Source organism: Triticum dicoccoides, chromosome 3B (assembly GCF_002162155.2).
Source record: "Triticum dicoccoides isolate Atlit2015 ecotype Zavitan chromosome 3B, WEW_v2.0, whole genome shotgun sequence".
NCBI lineage: Eukaryota > Viridiplantae > Streptophyta > Magnoliopsida > Poales > Poaceae > Triticum > Triticum dicoccoides.
In genome coordinates this window covers 522,431,481-522,445,895 of record NC_041385.1, presented here as the reverse complement: position 1 = coordinate 522,445,895, position 14,415 = coordinate 522,431,481, and positions in this window count along the sequence as shown.

The window sequence follows — 14,415 nt, the reverse complement described above, 5'->3', positions numbered from 1 at the left end:
AGCACATAGAGAGGAAACTTGATATTATTGCAATTCCTACAAGCATGTATTCCTCCCTCATAATAATTTTCAGTAGCATCATGAATGAATTCAACAATATAACCAGCACCTAAAGCATTCTTTTCATTATCTACTTGCATAGAAAATTTACTACTCTCCACATAAGCACAATTCTTCTCATTCGGAATAGTGGGAGTATCATAAGAGACTTGAATACTATAGATTGTTTCCACATTAAAAGAGTAATGTTCATAAAAAGGGTAATCATAATCATGACAAGTTTTATAAATATAATCATCACTACTTTTTGTAGCATAAGTTTCATCACAATAATCATCATAAGTAGCAACTTCGTTCTCATCATAATCGATTGAAACCTCTCCCAAGATAGTGGAATCATCACTAAATAAAGTTTACACTCTTCCAAATCCACTTTCATATATATAATCATCATAAGTAAGAGGCACTCTATAATCATAACAACTTTGTGTATCAAAACTTGGGATGCTAAAAATATCTTCTTCAATTAACGTAGCGTCCCCAAGCTTGGGACAAACATTAATTTCAGCAAATATATTCTCAGATATTTCATCCTTATCAAACATAGATTCCCCAAGCTTGGGCCCTTTCAAATCATAAGCATAATCACTCGCATCATTAATAGTATGGATAACACCAATAGTATAGCAATTATCATCATCACAATGAGTAGTAGGAGCCACATCATTTGGGAGGGATACCTTTCTACCTTTGTTGCTCCGTCTTTTCTTTTTCTTCTTCACATTATGTGTGGGTTCAACCTTCTTCTCTGAGCTCCTTATTGATGAGATTGGTTGAACAGAAAGCTCCTCCTCATTACCTGATTCATCATAATAAATAATACGAGGATATTGGGAAGTATCTTCCCTTTCATTAGTATTCTCTTCATATTCTATTTGCTTTCTTTTCTTTAGGTAATTGGAAATATAACGATTTTCAATGCAATTCATCACACAATACAAATAAATCTTCTTTAGATCAATATCAAGAAAATTCTCAAGGTTAAATTCTGGAATATGCTTAGTTGCACGTTTCAATTCTTCATAACCCAAAAGCAAACTAAGTTCATTATGATGTGTGAGGGAAATCAGATCATCACAATTTTTGGACACGATTCGATCATGAAACAATTTGCATCGGAGATTTAAATGACCATGTTCATTGCAAAGTTCACAAGTACGGCGGAGATATTTTAAATTTTTAGCACTAACATTAAGCCTTTCTTGCAACCATTTAGTTTCTAAATGCTTATGCCTCTTGCAATATCTATCTTCCCTCTTTGGTGTGTCCATGCAAATCCGATGCTCTCCACAAAAATCGACATGCTTATAAGAGACATTTTCATCATAACTAGTGCAATCATCATTAGTACTATGGATATTCAAAGAGTTCATACTAACAACATTGCAATCATGATCATCATTCAAAGATTTAGTATCCTATAGATTTCTTCTTCTAGACTTGAGCACAATTTTCCTTTCCATCCTTCTCAAGAAAAATATTAAAAAGATGAAGCATATGAGATAAACTCAATTCCATTTTTTTGTAATTTTCTTTTATAAACTAAACTACCGATAAAACAAGAAACAAAAAGATTCGATTGCAAGATCTAAAGATATTCCTTCAAGCACTCACCTCCTCGGGAACGGCGCCAGAAAAGAGCTTGATGTCTACTACACAACCTTCTTCTTGTAGACGTTGTTGGGCCCCCAAGTGCAGAGGTTTGTAGGACAGTAGCATATTTCCCTCAAGTGGATGAACTAAGGTTTATCAATCCATGGGAGGCGTAGGGTGAAGATGGTCTCTCTCAAGCAACCCTGCAACCAAATAACAAAGAGTCTCTTGTGTCCCCAACACACCCAATACAATGGTAAATTGTATAGGTGCACTAGTTCGGCGAAGAGATGGTGATACAAGTGCAATATGGATAGTAGATATGGGTATTTGTAATCTGAAAATATAAAAACAGCAAGGTAACAAGTGATAAAAGTGAGCGTAAACGGTATTTCAATGCTAGGAAACAAGGCATAAGGTTCATACTTTCACTAGTGCAAGTTCTCTCAACAATAATAACATAATTGGATCATATAACTATCCCTCCACATGCAACAAAGAGTCACTCCAAAGCCACTAATAACGGAGAACAAACGAAGAGATTATGGTAGGGTACAAAACCACCTCAAAGTTATCCTTTCTGTTCTATCTATTCAAGAGTCTGTAGTAAAATAACATGAAGCTATTCTTTCCGTTCAATCTATCATAGAGTTCGTACTAGAATAAAACCTTAAGACACAAATCAACCAAAACCCTAATGTCACCTAGATACTCCATTGTCACCTAAAGTATCCGTGGGCATGATTATATGATATGCATCACACAATCTCAGATTCATCTATTCAACCAACACAAAGTACTTCAAAGAGTGCCCCAAAGTTTCTACCGGATAGTCAAGACGAAAACGTGTGCCAACCCCTATGCATAGGTTCATGGGCGGAACCCGCAAGTTGATCACCAAAACATACATCAAGTGGATCACGTGAATATCCCATTGTCACCACAGATAAGCACGGCAAGACATACATAAAGTGTTCTCAAATCCTTAAAGACTCAATCTGACAAGATAACTTCAAAGGGAAAACTCAATCCATTACAAGAGAGTAGAGGGGGAGAAACATCATAAGATCCAACTATAATAGACAAGCTCGCAATACATCAAGATCGTGCCATAAAGAGAACACGAGAGAGAGATCAAACACATAGCTACTGGTACATACCCTCAGCCCCGAGGGTGAACTACTCCCTCCTCGTCATGGAGAGCGCAGGGATGATGAAGATGGCCACCGGTGAGGGATCCCCCCTCCGGCAGGGTGCCGGAACAGGCTCCCGAGAGGTTTTTGGTGGCTACAGAGGCTTGCGGTGGCGGAACTCCCGATCTATTGTGTCCTTCAATGTTTTTAGGGTATATGGGAATATATAAGCGAAAGAAGTCGGTCGGGGGAGTCTCGAGGGGCCCACGAGACAGGGGTGCGCCCAGTAGGGGGGCTCCCCCCACCCTCGTGGCCACCTCGAAGCTTCCTTGACTTCAACTCCAAGTCTCCTGGATCGCTTCCGTTCCAAAAATAACGCTCCTGAAGGTTTCATTCCGTTTGGACTCCGTTTGATATTCCTTTTCTTCGAAACACTGAAATAGGCAAGAAAACAACAATATGGGTTGGGCCTCCGGTTAATAGGTTAGTCCCAAAAATAATATAAAAGTGTATAATAAAGCCCATAAACATTCAAAACAGATAATAAAAGAGCATGAATGCTTCATAAATTATAGATACGTTGGAGACGTATCAATGGCGCGCGTGGCCGGGTGCCCCGCCGTCTCCGCCCCCCACAAAGGCTTGAAGTAGTCCCTGAGGTCGAAGACATTGATTGACGACGGGATGAAATCGGCGAATTGCGCCCGCCGCGCCACCGCCTCGCTCTCCGGCATCTCCTTCTCCTTTGTGTCCTTGGCTACACCCTTGCCCTTGCCAGATTTAGGCGCCATGGCGGCTGGGAAGAGGGCGAGGGGTCGAAGGTAGTGGGGGGTGCGGCAGCAGGAGTGAAAGCTTGAGGAGGGAGAAGATGGGGACGGCGATGCCAAGATTGGGGAAAGCACAAAGGGTAAACGAGCCGTGCGCCCGCGGTTATTCCTTTTTATGGGGAAGGCCGCGGGCCGCCTCTTTACCATTTATTGCAACGTGACGCATGCCTGCAGCAACCGCCCCATGCATGCCCCCCGCTGTTGGGGAACGTTGCAGAAAATAAATCTTTTATATGCTTCACCAAGATCAATCTATGGAGTCATCTAGCAACGAGAGAGAGGAGTGCATCTACATAACCTTGTAGATCGCGAGCGGAAGCGTTCAAGAGAACGGGGTTGATGGAGTCGTACTCGTCGTGATCCAAATCACCGAAGATCCTAGTGCCGAACGGACGGCACCTCCGCATTCAACACACGTACGATTGGGGAAGACGTCTCCTCCTTCTTGATCCAGCAAGGGGGAAGGAGAGGTTGATGGAGATCCAGCAGCACGACGGCGTGGTGGTGGAAGTAGTGGGGAATCTCGGCAGGGCTTCGCCAAGCTCAGCGAGAGGGAGAGGTGTTGCGGGGGGAGAGGGAGGCGCCAGGGACTAGGGTGCGCAGCCCTCCCTCACCCCCTCTTTATATAGGGGCCCTGGGGGGAGTCGGCCCCCTAGAGATCCAATCTCAAGGGGGGCGGCGGCCAAAGGGGGGACTTGCCCCCCAAGTCAGGTGGGGCGCCCTCCACCCCTAGGGTTTCTAACTGTAGGAGCAGGGCGGCAAGGGGGGCGCACCAGCCCACCAGGGGCTTTTTCTTCCCACTTCAGCCCATGGGGCCCTCCGGGATAGGTGGCCCCACCCAGTGGTCCCGGTACAATACCGGTGACCCCTGAAACTTTCCCGGTGGCCGAAACTGGACTTCCTATATACAATTATTCACCTCCGGACCATTCCAGAACTCCTCGTGACGTCCGAGATCTAATCCGAGACTCCGAACAACTTTCGAGTTACCGCATACTAATATCTCTACAACCCTAGCGTCACCGAACCTTAAGTGTGTAGACCCTACGGGTTCGAGAATCACGCAGACATGACCGAGACAGTTCTCCGGCCAATAACCAACAGCAGGATCTGGATACCCATGTTGGCTCCCACATATTCCATGATGATCTCATCGAATGAACCACGATGTCGAGGATTCAAGTAATCCTGTATATAATTCCCTTTGTTAATCGGTACGTTACTTGCCCGAGATTCGATCGTCGGTATCCCAATACCTCGTTCAATCTCGTTACCGGCAAGTCACTTTACTCGTACCGTAATGCTTGATCCTGTGACCAACCACTTGGTCACATTGAGCTCATTATGATGATGCATTACCGACTGGGCCCAGAGATACCTCTCCATCATACGGAGTGACAAATCCCAGTCTCGATCCGTGTCAACCCAACATATACTTTCGGGGATACCTGTAGTATACCTTTATAGTCACCCAGTTACGTTGTGACGTTTGGTACACCCAAAGCACTCCTACGGTATCCGGGAGTTACACGATCTCATGGTCTAAGGAAATGATACTTGACATTGGAAAAGCTCTAGCAAACGAACTACATGATCTTGTGCTATGCTTACGATTGGGTCTTGTCCATCACATCATTCTCCTAATGATGTGATCCCATTATCAATGACATCCAATGTCCATAGTCAGGAAACCATGACTATCTGTTGATCAACGAGCTAGTCAACTAGAGGCTCACTAGGGACATGTTGTGGTCTATGTATTTACACATGTATTACGATATCCGGATAACACAATTATAGCATGAATAATAGACAATTATCATGAACAAGGAAATATTATAATCATTTTATTATCGCCTCTAGGGCATATTTCGAACAGTCTCCCACTTGCACTAGAGTCAATAATGTAGTTACATTGTGATGAATCAAACACCCATAGAGTTCTGGTGTTGATCATGTTTTGCTCGCGGAAGAGGTTTAGTCAACGGATCTGCGACATTCAGATCCGTATTCACTTTGCAAATATCTATGTCTCCATCTTGAACATTTTCACGAATGGAGTTGAAGCGACGCTTGATGTGCCTGGTCTTCTTGTGAAACCTGGGCTCCTTGGCAAGGGCAATAGCTCCAGTGTTGTCACAGAAAAGAGTGATCGGCCCCGACGGATTGGGTATGACTCCTAGGTCGGTGATGAACTCCTTCATCCATATTGCTTCATGCGCTGCCTCCGAGGCTGCCATGTACTCCGCTTCACATGTAGATCCCGCCACAATGCTTTGCTTGCAACTGCACCAGCTTACTGTCCCACCATTCAAAATATACACGTATCCGGTTTGTGACTTAGAGTCATCCAGATCTGTGTCGAAGCTAGAATCGACGTAACCCTTTATGATGAGCTCTTCGTCACCTCCATAAACTAGAAACATATCCTTAGTCCTTTTCAGGTACTTCAGGATATTCTTGACTGCTGTCCAGTGTTCCATGCCAGGATCACTTTGGTACCTTCCTACCAAACTTATGGCAAGGTTTACATCAGGTCTGGTACACAGCATGGCATACATAATAGACCCTATAGCCGAGGCATAGGGGATGACACTCATCTTTTCTCTATCTTCTGCCGTGGTCGGGCATTGAGTCGAGCTCAATTTCACACCTTGCAACACAGGCAAGAACCCCTTCTTGGACTGATCCATATTGAACTTCTTCAATATCTTATCAAGGTATGTGCTTTGTGAAAGACCTATGAGGCGTCTCGATCTATCCCTATAGATCTTGATGCCTAATATGTAAGCAGCTTCTCCAAGGTCCTTCATTGAAAAACACTTATTCAAGTAGGCCTTAATGTTGTCCAAAAGTTCTATATCATTTCCCATCAAAAGTATGTCATCTCCATATAATATGAGAAATGCTATAGAGCTCCCACTCACTTTCTTGTAAACGCAGGCTTCTCCATAAGTCTGCATAAACCCAAATGCTTTGATCATCTCATCAAAGTGAATGTTCCAACTCCGAGATGCTTGCACCAGCCCATAAATGGATCGCTGGAGCTTGCATACCTTGTTAGCATTCTTAGGATCGACAAAACCTTCCGGCTGCATCATATACAGTTCTTCCTGAAGATAGCCGTTAAGGAATGCCGTTCTGACGTCCATTTGCCATATCTCATAATCATAGTATGCGGCAATTGCTAACATGATTCGGACGGACTTCAGCTTCGCTACGGGAGAGAAAGTCTCATCGTAGTCAACCCCTTGAACTTGTCGATAACCCTCAGCGACAAGTCGAGCTTTATAGATGGTAAAATTACCATCCGCGTCCGTCTTCTTCTCAAAGATCCATTTGTTTTCTATCGCTCGCCGATCATCGGGCAAGTCTGTCAAAGTCCACACTTTGTTTTCATACATGGATCCTATCTCGGATTGCATGGCTTCAAGCCATTTGTTGGAATCTGGGCCCGCCATTGCTTCTTCATAGTTCGAAGGTTCACCTTTGTCTAACAACATGATTTCTAGGACAGGGTTGCCATACCATTCTGGTGTGGAACGTGTCCTTGTGGACCTATGAAGTTCAGTAGCAACTTGATCCGAAGTACCTTGATCATCATCATTGACTTCCTCTCCATTTGGTGCATGCACCACAGGAACATCTTCCTGAGCTGCGCTACTTTTTGGTTCAAGAGGCAGTACTTCATCGAGTTCTACTTTCCTCCCACTTATTTCTTTTGAGAGAAACTCTTTCTCCAGAAAGGACCCGTTCTTGGCAACAAAGATCTTGCCTTCGGATCTAAGGTAGAAGGTATACCCAATGGTTTCCTTAGGGTATCCTATGAAGATGCATTTTTCCGACTTGGGTTCGAGCTTTTCAGGTTGAAGTTTCTTGACATAAGCATCGCATCCCCAAACTTTTAGAAACGACAGCTTAGGTTTCTTCCCAAACCATAATTCATACAGTGTCGTCTCAACGGATTTAGACGGTGCCCTATTTAAAGTGAATGTAGCTGTCTCTAGAGCGTATCCCCAAAATGATAGCGGTAAATCGGTGAGTGACATCATAGATCGCACCATATCCAATAGAGTGCGATTACGACGTTCGGACACACCGTTTACGCTGAGGTGTTCCAGGCAGCGTGAGTTGTGAAATGATTCCACATTTCCTTAAGTGCGTACCAAATTCGTGACTTAAATATTCTCCTCCATGATCTGATCGTAAGAACTTTATTTTTCGGTCACGTTGATTCTCTACCTCATTCTGAAATTCCTTGAACTTTTCAAAGGTCTCAGACTTGTGTTTCATCAAGTAGACATACCCATATCTACTTAAGTCATCAGTGAGAGTGAGAACATAACGATAGCCACCGCGATCCACAACGCTCATTGGACCGCACACATCAGTATGTATAATTTCCAATAAGTTGGTTGCTCGCTCTATTGTTCCAGAGATCGGAGTCTTGGTCATTTTACCCATGAGGCATGGTTCGCACGTGTCAAATGATTCGAAATCAAGAGACTCCAAAAGTCCATCTGTATGGAGCTTCTTCATGCGTTTGACACAAATGTGACTAAGGCGGCAGTGCCACAGATATGTGGGACTATCATTATCAATCTTACATCTTTTGGTATTCACACTATGAATATGTGTAACATCACGTTCGAGATTCATTAAGAATAAACCATTGACCAGCGAGGCATGACCATAAAACATATCTCTCATATAAATAGAACAACCATTATTCTCGGATTTAAATGAGTAGCCATCTCGTATTAAACGAGATCCAGATACAATGTTCATGCTCAAAGCTGGTACTAAATAACAATTATTGAGGTTTAAAACTAATCCCGTAGGTAAATGTAGAGGTAGTGTGCCGACGGTGATCACATCGACCTTGGAACCATTCCTGACACGCATCGTCACCTCATCCTTCGCCAGTCTCCATTTATTCCGCAACTCCTATTTTGAGTTACAAATATGAGCAACCGCACCGGCATCAAATACCCAGGAGCTACTATGAGTACTGGTAAGGTACACATCAATAACATGTATATCATATATACCTTTTGTGTTGCCGGCCTTCTTATCCGCTAAGTACTTGGGGCAGTTCCGCTTCCAGTGTCTGCTTCCCTTGCAATAAAAGCACTCAGTCTCAGGTTTGGGTCCATGCTTTGGCTTCTTCCCGGCAACTGGCTTACCAGGCGCGGCAACTCCCTTGTCGTCCTTCTTGAAGTTCTTTTTACCCTTGCCTTTCTTGAAACTAGTGGTTTTATTGACCATCAACACTTGATGTTCCTTTTTTATTTCCACCTCCGCTGATTTCAGCATTGAAAATACTTCAGGAATAGTTTTCACCATCCCCTGCATATTGTAGTTCATCACAAAGCTCTTGTAGCTAGGTGGGAGAGACAGAAGGATTCTGTTAATGACCGCCTCGTCCGGGAGGTTAATGTCCAGCTGGGACAAGCGGTTGTGCAACCCAGACATTTTGAGTATGTGCTCGCTGACAGAACTATTTTCCTCCATCTTACAACTGTAGAACTTGTCGGAGACTTCATATCTCTCGACCCGGGCATGAGCTTGGAAAACCATTTTCAGCTCTTGGAACATCTCATATGCTCCGTGTTACTCAAAACGCTTTTGGAGCCCCGGTTCTAAGCTGTAAAGCATGCCGCACTGAACGAGAGAGTAATCATCAACACGCGACTGCCAAGCGTTCATAATGTCTTGGTTCGCTAGGATGGGTGCTTCACCTAGCGGTGCTTCTAGGACATATGCTTTCTTGGCAGCTATGAGGATGATCCTCAGGTTCCGGACCCAGTCCGTATAGTTGCTGCCATCATCTTTCAGCTTGGTTTTCTCTAGGAATGCGTTGAAGTTGAGGTTGACATGAGCGTGGGCCATTTGATCTACAAGACATTTTGCAAAGGTTTTAGACTAAGTTCATGATAATTAAGTTCATCTAATCAAATTATTTAATGAACTCCCACTCAGATAGACATCCCTCTAGTCATCTAAGTGATCCATGATCCGAGTCAACTAGACCGCGTCCGATCATCACGTGAGACGGACTAGTCATCATCGGTGAACATCTTCATGTTGATCGTATCTTCTATACGACTCATGTTCGACCTTTCGGTCTCTTGTGTTCCGAGGCCATGTCTGTACATGCTAGGCTCGTCAAGTCAACCTAAGTGTTTCGCATGTGTAAATCTGTCTTACACCCGTTGTATGTGGATGCTAGAATCTATCACACCCGATCATCATGTGATGCTTTGAAACAACGAACTTTCGCAACGGCGCACAGTTAGGGGGGACACTTTCTTGAAATTATTATGAGGGATCATCTTATTTACTACCGTCATTCTAAGCAAATAAGATGCAAAAACATGATAAACATCACATGCAATCAAATAGTGACATGATATGGCCAATATCATATTGCTCCTTTGATCTCCATCTTTGGGGCGCCATAATCATCTTCGTCACCGGCATGAGACCATGATCTCCATCATCATGATCTCCATCATCGTGTCTCCATGAAGTTTTTCGCCAACTATTACTTCTACTACTATGGCTAACGGTTTAGCAATAAAGTAAAGTAATTACATGGCGTTTATTCAATGACACGCAGGTCATACAATAATTAAGACAACTCCTATGGCTCCTGCCGGTTGTCATACTCATCGACATGCAAGTCGTGATTCCTATTAAAAGAACATGATCAATCTCATACATCACATATATATCATTCATCACATCCTTTTGGCCATATCACATCACAAGGCATATGCTGCAAAAACAAGTTAGACGTCCTCTAATTGTTGTTGCATGTTTTTACGTGGCTGCAATAGGGTTCTAGCAAGAAAGTTTCTTACCTACGTCAAAACCACAACGTGATATGATCCAACTAAAGTGGGAGAGACAGACACCCGCTAGCCACCTTATGCAACTAGTGCATGTCAGTCGGTGGAACCTCTCTCACGTAAGCGTACGTGTAAGGTCGGTCCGGGCCGCTTAATCCCATGATGCCGCCGAAACAAGATAAGACTAGTAGTGGCAAGTAAATTGACAAAATCTATGCCCACAACAAAATTGGGTTCTACTCGTGCATAGAAACTACGCATAGACCTAGCTCATGATGACACTGTTGGGGAACGTTGCAGAAAATAAAAAAATTATATGCTTCACCAAGATCAATCTATGGAGTCATCTAGCAACGAGAGAGAGGAGTGCATCTACATACCCTTGTAGATCACGAGCGGAAGCGTTCAAGAGAACGGGGTTGATGGAGTCATACTCGTCGTGATCCAAATCACCGAAGATCCTAGTGTCGAACCGACGGCACTTCCGCGTTCACCTCCGCGTTCAACACACGTACGGTTGGGGAAGACGTCTCCTCCGGAAACTTTCCCGGTGGCCGAAACTGGACTTCCTATATACAATTCTTCACCTCCGGACAATTCCGGAACTCCTCGTGGCGTCCGGGATCTCATCCGGGACTCCGAAAAACTTTCAGGTTACCGCATACTAATATCTCTACAACCCTAGCGTCATCGAACCTTAAGTGTGTAGACCCTACGGGTTCGGGAATCACACACACATGACCGAGACAGTTCTCCGGCCAATAACCAACAGCGGGATCTGGATACCCATGTTGGCTCCCACATGTTCCACGATGATCTCATCTAATGAACCACGATGTCGAGGATTCAAGTAATCCCGTATACAATTCCCTTTGTCAATCGGTACATTACTTGTCCAAGATTCGATCGTCGGTATCCCAATACCTCGTTCAATCTCGTTACCGGCAAGTCACTTTACTCATACCGTAATGCTTGATCCCGTGACCAACCACTTGGTCACATTGAGCTCATTATGATGATGCATTACCGAGTGGGTCCAGAGATACCTCTCCGTCATACGGAGTGACAAATCCCAGTCTCGATCCGTGTCAACCCAACAGATACTTTCGGGGATACCTGTAGTATACCTTTGTAGTCACCCAGTTACGTTGTGACGTTCGGTACACCCAAAGCACTCCTACGGTATCCGGGAGTTACACGATCTCATGGTCTAAGGAAATGATACTTGACATTGGAAAAGCTCTAGCAAACGAACTACACGATCTTGTGCTATGCTTACAATTGGGTCTTGTCCATCACATCATTCTCCTGATGATGTGATCCCGTTATCAATGACATCCAATGTCCATAGTCAGGAAACCATGACTATCTGTTGATCAACGACCTAGTCAACTAGAGGCTCACTAGGGACATGTTGTGGTCTATGTATTCACACATGTATTACGATTTCCGGATAACACAATTATAGCATGAATAATAGACAATTATCATGAACAAGGAAATATTATAATCATTTTATTATTGCCTCTAGGGCATATTTCCAACACCCGCGTCACGCATTCAATGTGGGTCATGGGGAAGCGCAGCGGACGAAAAAAGTTACCGCGGTAAAAACCGCCCCACCTGCCCGCGCACCGTTTTGAGCCTAGTCAAACAACGTGTTGCGCTTATGTGTGGCCCAGGCCCGGGGGCTCCTGTCGGTGTACAGAAGTAGGGGCACTCCTTTGTACCCCTTTACCTGTGCACGGGCAGTCAGAGCCACGCCTGCGGCCACACTTAGCAGGGCAGAGGGAGGAGTCAAAGCCGCAAGATGGTCAAAGCAACGCCAAGACACAAAGAGCAAGAGGGCGAGGTGGACTCCCCCGGCAAGACCCCTTACCGGGGCGGCCTCCGCGGCCCCGGCAAGGACCTTGCCGGGGCAGCTCGCCCGAAGCCAGCGGAGCGCGCCACCCTTGAGCCCCAAGTTTTCCAACACCACCAACCATGTTGGGACCAAGGCTCGGGAGGCGCCTCCATGATGGCATGCAGATCTTTGTGAAGATAAGAAATGCTCCAAGTCAGATGAGGATTAGAAGATGACGAACCTCGACGAGATCCTTGCCAAGAAAACCCACAAGACCTCCAGCAAGATCCTTGTCGGGGACGACCACGATGCCACGGCAAGACCCTTGCCGGGGACCCTGGCAAGGCCCTTGCCGAGGACATCCGCGGGGCCATAGCCAGGCCCGCGCCCGCCAAGTTTCCACCGCCGCTCCCATGCAGCTGCCAGCCCACCAGCTAGGTAGGCACCAACGTGTCAACGGGAGGCTTCCAAGCCAACTCAGCGAGCACCTACATGGTGGCATGCAAATCTTCGTGAAGGCCCTACCACCATGCCACCTCAGCAGCCTGTCAACCTACATGGCGCTGACTGCCTCGCTGGCCCGGGCGCATGTCGAAGTAGGGCGAGGCGGCGGTAAAGTAAGGGGGACACCTAAGAGGCGCATTAAATGCATCTTGTCCCGTAATGGCTAAGCGATAAGCTTAGCCACTATACTCCGATGCCACCTCATGTGTGCCACTGTGGTGATCCCCTTGACTATAAAAGAAGGCCTGAGGCATCTAGGAGAAGGATTCGGACCCTGGGACAAGTTACGCTCATCGTAGCTAGATCAAGAACTCCAAGAACACAGATATACACACCAAAGCAGGACTAGGGTATTACGCATCCTCGCGGCCCGAACCTGGGTAAACGACCCGTGTGCTTGTGCTGACTGCCAATCCCGCTCTTCTCACGACCCCGCGCCCCGCAACCGTAGTAGGGATTCTTGTGATCCCATAGGTGTCGTTTCCCCCGACACAGAACAACAACCGTCAACGATTAAGAGAAGTGTGATCAGAAGGATAAAACTTGAAGACACACGACCAGAGACGAATGAAGACTGGATCGAAGTGGATCCACCAAAGACCAACACCGGCAAAATCCCACGAGATCCGTTAGAGCATCTCCAATAGATGGTCCAAAATTTGGCGGTCCAAAACCGAAGATGTAAAATTTGGACCGCCAAAAAGTGTGTTTTGGAGCTCCGAAAAAAGCTCAACTCCAATAGATGGTCCAAATTGATGGTCCAAAAGAGCAACTCCAATAGATGGTCCAAAATGAAGATGTAAATTTCTTAAAACGACAAACTACTAGTCCATTCAACATAGTTCAAACATCAAATTCAACATAGTTTCATACATGAACTTCAACTACTACTTATTCAAACTACTAGATAAACTACTCCTCATTGTCGGAGCTGCGGAACTGCGCCCAGAACTCCTCCTTCTCCGGGTCGTCGCACCCCTCCTCCTCCTTCTCCTCCTCCTCCTCTGAGAAGTCTGCCCGGTCCTCCTCGGAAGAGGACTCGATGGGGATCACCGTCGAGGGACCGGCCTCGTCCTCCTTCTTCTTCTGCTCCGCCTCACGCTTCTAGTAGTACTCTAGCTCGGCCTGGACGTACTCCGGATGCTCCCGAGCAAACCTCGCCATCGCCTCCTCGTCGGTCTCGCCGGCATTGACGACAACCGACGGCTTCTTCATCGTGATCTCCTTCATCTTGATGTCCTGCGGCACAAGCATCTCCGCTTCCACCCGACTCTCGATCTCTGGGAGGTTGAGGTGCTCCCGAGGCCTCTCGACACGCCACACCGCCATGTCGTAGGCACACACGGCCTCGTGGGTGGAGGGGTACGTGCCGATCCACCAACGCCTCCCGGCGTCGGAGAACTCCACTCCCCAGTTACCGGAGGGCTTCTGCCTCATGCCGAAGAAGCCTGACTTGCCCTTTGGCGTCTTCTTAGGCGCCATCGAAGAGCGGTGGAGCGGCGGCGGCGTGCGGCCGGGGCGGTGGCGGACGGAGCCGGGCAGGGCAGAGCTGAGGGGCGGTGGCGGACGGAGCCGGGCGGGGCAGAGCTGAGGGGTGGTGG